General features: G+C 40.1%; 1 pseudogene; it reads left to right on the top strand.

Moving 5' to 3' along the window:
• Positions 1-3,087: 3,087 nt before the first annotated feature.
• LOC124138754 lies at positions 3,088-5,301 on the top strand (annotated as a pseudogene).
• The last annotated feature ends 549 nt before the right edge of the window (positions 5,302-5,850 follow it).

Here is a 5,850-nt window from a genome sequence, read left to right as displayed (position 1 = left end):
GAATGAAAGTGTTCGATCGTGATGTCATTTTTGAATAAATTGGTCTCGGAGTCTACTGTCTGCGATCCCGATCGCGTTAGTCGCCTCTTCGGTTGTCGGTTGCTGAAGACCTATTCTACCCCGGATCTTCAGGGGTAAAATTTCACCTTTGGTGAAAGTGTTTGATCGTGATGCTATTCTTGAATAAACTGTCTCGGGACTCTACTTTCTACTACAGAGGGAAGCCAGGGTTTACTACTGCGTGCATACTGATTTATCCAAATATATATGTGTAGACTCTCATGTGCAACACGAAATTTATGTACATTGTACAAGCAGCGATGAATGTTCGGATGATGATGCTTCGACATGTTTGTTTAAGAATGATCCTCTGAATATGTGTCACGACGATTGCACTACCACAATACAACAGTGCGAGTCCATGTGCTGGTACTCTCGCTTTCAGACACATTTGTTTGCGAGTCCTCCGATAGATCCTTGGCAAATCCTTTCTGCAAAACTCACGGTCTTGGCAATTTCAAGTTTGTTTGTTTGTTTGTTGTTTAAAGCCGCTATATTTCAACTATGTAACGGTGGTCTGTAAATAATCGAGTCTGGAGCACACAACCCAGTGATTGACATCATGAGCATCTGTCTACGACATTGGGATACGATGACATGCATGAACCAAGTCAGCAATTCTGACCACCCGAAAGCGTTGGTCGCCTCTTACGACAAGCATGGCTTGCTGAAGACCAATTCTAACCCGGATCTTCACGGGATTTCAAGTAAAATATATCAACAGTGCAGGGTGTTTTGAGATTCGTGCATCTCTTGTGTGAAAAACAGGAGTATTTATTGGGAGTAGATTATCCGTCTAGGAGCTGAGTATTCGTTGCTGTAAAACACTGTGTCTGTGAAGAAAATATCTATTGAGAGCCTTTAGTGAGTGAGTGAGTGAGTGAGTGAGTATGGTTTTACGCCGCTTTTAGCAATAGTCCAGCAATATCACTGCGGGGGATACCAGAAATGGGCTTCACACATTGTACCCATGTCGGGAATCGAACCCGGGTCTTCGGCGTGACGAGCGAACGCTTTAACCACTAGGCTACCCGACCGCCCCGAGAGCCTTTAGTTGGAAGAATTCCAGCTGATTGGAATACGCGCACGACTGATACAACTTCTATATTCCCCGGTGGCAGGTGTCTTGCATTATGCGGCGACAGCTCCTTTCAAGACACCAAATAAAAAAAGTGCCCACAAAATCAGTGACACATCAGGAAACATATTTCACAGAAATTCATCAAAAACACATTGAGGGCGGAAATGAGAAACACGGACGACGGTCTCATCTGCTTTTGATACTATTGATCACGCAATTTTATTACACAGACTCAACACACGACTTGGCATTCGGGGAACAGCTCTCCAGTGGATCCAGTCCTTCCTGTCTGACCGGACCGTGTCTGTTAAGATCCATGATCGTCATTCTACAACATGCAAAAGTCACTATGGTGTACCGCAGAGTTCAATCCTTGGACCTCTGCTATTCGCTATTTACATCCTGCCAATTGGAGATATCATCCAGAAACATGCTCTTAACTTCCACCTCTATGCGGACGATAACCAGATCTACATTTCCTTTAAAACTACCGAACTGTCTCTGAACCTCGCCGCCCTTGAGCGCTGTATTGATGACATACGATCCTGGATGAGCTTCAATTATCTCAAACTCAATGAAGAGAAGACTGAGTTTTTAATCCTTGGTTCGCGAGAGCAAGTCAGAAAGCTTCACCCTGACTCTGTATACCTTCATATTGGTGATACCACTGTGTACCCAACTGCCAGTGCCCGTAATCTGGGCATCACCTTTGATTCAACAATGGCCATGGACACTCATATTTCACTAACCAGCAGAGCATGCTACCATAGCATCTATAACATCAGTAAAGTCCGCCATCTACTTGATACTCCAACAGTTAAATTGTTGATGCAATGTCTTGTGACCTCCAAACTGGATTACTGCAATGCATTGTATGCTAATCTTCCCATGAAAGCCATATCAAAGCTACAACGCATTCAGAACTCTGCAGCTAGATGCATCTCTAAAGTTCCAAGATCCAATCACATCAGTCCTGTCCTCAAAGCACTACATTGGCTTCCAGTCTCCTTTCGTATAAACTATAAGATATGTATCATCACTCACGACTGCCTCAACAACAGCGACTATCCAGAGTATATATTATCTCAAAGATCTGATATCCCTGTACTCTCCAGAGCGTGCTCTCCGATCCTCTGGTGGAACTCTACTGTATCAGCCTCTGTCTACTTCTGCTATGTCTGACCGTGCCTTCTCCTTTTGCAGTCCACAGTTAAGGAACTCTTTGCCTTTGAATCTGAGAAACTCTGCTCTAAGGAAACGTTTAAGTCTCTCCTCAAAACCCACTTCTTCACCTCAGCTTTTCAATAGATCTCCTGATTGTTGGCATACGTACATAGACATTACTTTTTAACTTTGTCACAGCGCCAGTGAGCAACTGTCGATGGATATTAGGCGCTTTACAAATCAATTATTATTATTATTATTATTATAGTGACAACGTTGGCTTGAGGCTTTCGTCGACACTCACTCCATCTTTGCGTTAGGCTGCGTTCACACAGTGCCGATTATGACTCCCGTTAGAGATCAGACAGCGCTACGACATGAAAAGTGAAAAAGTCGGATTACTATCCTCAATGATCTGGAATGTCCTATCATTGTCTGAACGCGGTCGTATACGTTCGTAACACAGTCCTACGGATCGGGAAAGGTCCAGAGAGGTCGGCCAAGCACTCCCGACAGTATGGTGCGTCCCGTAACATTCGGGAAACTCAGCCGATTTTGTCTAGTCGGATTACAATCGTGACTATGTCGTGACAGATTCTGCTATATCTGATCAAAATCGTAACGATGTCTTGTGTTGTCTGGACGGTGTCCTGTGGATCGGGATGCTGTCGTGATGAAGGGGCATGATTTGGAGAAATTGTTCATTGCCGTTATTTGTCGATTGAGTCCAGATTGCGTCCAGGCCCCGATGTCTCGAAAGAAACTTAAGTTCAAAAACTGACTTAAGTCTGAGTTTTTACTCAAATTTGAGAAAACTCAGCAAAATGCATTTCTCAAACCAAACTGAGTTCAATTTTCGACTCAAACTGAGTTCGAAACCACATAAAACTTAAGTAAGCCTACATGGTAACTTAAGTTTTTATTCGGACAAAAATGGCGATTGCTAATAGACGTAAGCGGAGATCGAGAAGGAGTCAGGTTATTTCCAGGCGGCTTACCGATCGTGAAAACCCACTGGAATACATGTCGGACGATTATTTGTTCCTTAGATTTAGGTTTCGGGCGGAAACGATTCTTTACATCGTGTCACTCGTGTCCAACAGACTGCGAAGACCCACTCAACGTAACAGCCCCCTTCCACCCCTAACACAGGTACTTGTTACGCTGAGATTCCTTGCTACGGGAGGCTTTTATTCCCTCATTTCTGACGCCTTCTCGGCAATATCTGCACCATCGGTCTTCCGGTCTGTCCGAGATGTTTGCACCAGTCTATGTTCAGCTGCTTACCAGTTTGTGAGGATGCCGACAGGATCAGACGCAGACACTACAAAACAGAAGTTTCACACAAAATCGCAGGTAATTCATCGATTTTTCAACCGTTTTAACATTACGTTATAAAAGTAAAGGGGGCATAACTCTAAGTGCAAGTTAGAGCAAAACGGAAAACGGCATTGTTTTGAACAGGCATAATAGTTCCCTTAGGCTTCATTCTGTAATTGTATAGTGTAAAATGTTCAGGTATGAATCAATATGAAATTACCATCCACCATCATCCTTTTAACCAATAAAAATAATAAAAAATAAGAATGTTTGGTATGTTTATCAAATAATAAATCATTAACAAGTATTTGAATTATCTGACATTTTCAAAAGTAGTGTGCATTGACCTTGATCATATCAGTTAGTTTATTCATAAAGCTGAAACTTGACATGCTTATTTGAGTAATATTTACAAGTATTTTGCTGTTCCATATTATGTTCACTTCATTTAACCTTAATTTGGAGGATGAATGTTTTTACACAAATACAAGATTCCAACCAATTAAAAATAAAATCATTTTCTTTCAGGATTTCCAAATGTGCTAGCTAGGGTGTGTAGATGGCACATTTGTAAGAATCATAGGCCCAAAGGTGAATGAAGGTGACTACCTGAATCGTAAAGGCTATCATTCGATGAATGTTCAGGTATGTATATAAATGGTTCACACAAATTATGTATTTATTAACACCAACAAAAAATTCGTTATGATTACACGATGCCTAACAAATAATGGGAATTTTATGTCATTATTTACAAATGGAAGTATATTTCAGTACCAATGAAAACGGGCCTCTGCTCCCTTTCAGATGATCTGTGATGCAGAATACAGATTTATCAACTGTGTAGCAAAATGGCCAGGAAGTTTACATGACAGCAGGATATTCAGGGATAGCAGAATCAGTGTTGCGTTTGAAAATGGTAGGTATAAGATTTGATTACCAGACTTTGTAGTTGCTATGAACATCGGTACAAATGACTATTAAATAAAAAATACAAGTTACGTGAATATTTCTCAAAGCTGGTTTTGTCAGAAATAAATTATGATCACATAACCACTGTAGTTGTTAAATATTTCTTGAGCTGGCATGTTGCAATGTTTTCATGAAGAAATATAAAAGCACCATTCACTATATACTAGCACCTTTTGCAGATAGAATGCATTATGATGTGAAATACTTAAGTTCTCATTTGTATAGTGTGATCATGTCTATCAATTTATCTCCCCTGCCGTTCCAAATATTATTTGGGTGACAGAATTTCATATGTTCTTATTTTTGTATGTTACAGGCACATACAAAGGTTTTTTGTTAGGGGATTCAGCCTACCCCTGCAAAACCTACCTGATGACACCATTCCTCTCTCCAGCATCTAGAAGTCAAGAAAAATAGAACCGCTGCCATGTCCGAACCAGAGTTTAAATAGAACAAAGCTTTGGCATCTTAAAGCGGCGATTTTCTTGTTTACATAGTGGCCTTAGAACATCACCAGAGAGGGCCTGTCAAATTATCACAGCATGTGTAGACTTCACAACATAGGAATTGATAGGAAAGACATAATTAATTTGCATCATGAACCCTCTGCTGGAATGGAAAATGCCAATGTCAATGTCAACATTGCTAATGACTGGAGTGGTGTTAATGTCAGAAATTACATATGCCAGTCATTCTTTTCATAAATCTATTTGATGTATGGAAGGTAAGATTTAGTCTCCATACCTGATGCTTGTTTTAACGATTGACTAAAATGTTAATTCAGTAAGCAGATACATCTTATGAACTGAGGTGTGAATTTGATGCATGAATAAATATGTGCATCATATGTGGTTATATATTCATGTGTAATTGTGTACCAACATGTTTGATTTGTGTAAGAGGATGTGTGCATTATTATGTGTCCAGTTGATGTGGTATAAACCCACTGTCTCCACTGAAATTTATCAGTATAGATGCATCTGTAGTAATGAAAGATAAGAATATTTTTGCATGACTAAAATGGTCAACATTTATTGAAAGAATACCTCCAATAGTTTGGCATTTTTCATGTGAATGGACAGAAAGCACAAATTCATCTATGCCCCTTTCACTTCATAGCAGGGGATAGTAAATAAATCCACAATAGTATTTCAAGTTCAACATTGATTAACAGTAAAACATTGATAAAAATCAGATTATCTCCCTTATCAATGTTATCCATATTACATCCATTCCAATAAATTGATCAAACC

This window comes from Haliotis rufescens, unplaced genomic scaffold, assembly GCF_023055435.1.
Source record: "Haliotis rufescens isolate VD_foot unplaced genomic scaffold, xgHalRufe1.0.p SCAF_15, whole genome shotgun sequence".
NCBI classification, from domain to species: domain Eukaryota; kingdom Metazoa; phylum Mollusca; class Gastropoda; order Lepetellida; family Haliotidae; genus Haliotis; species Haliotis rufescens.
Note: the sequence above shows the minus strand (reverse complement) of the source record. Positions and strands in the feature narration are given on the sequence as shown.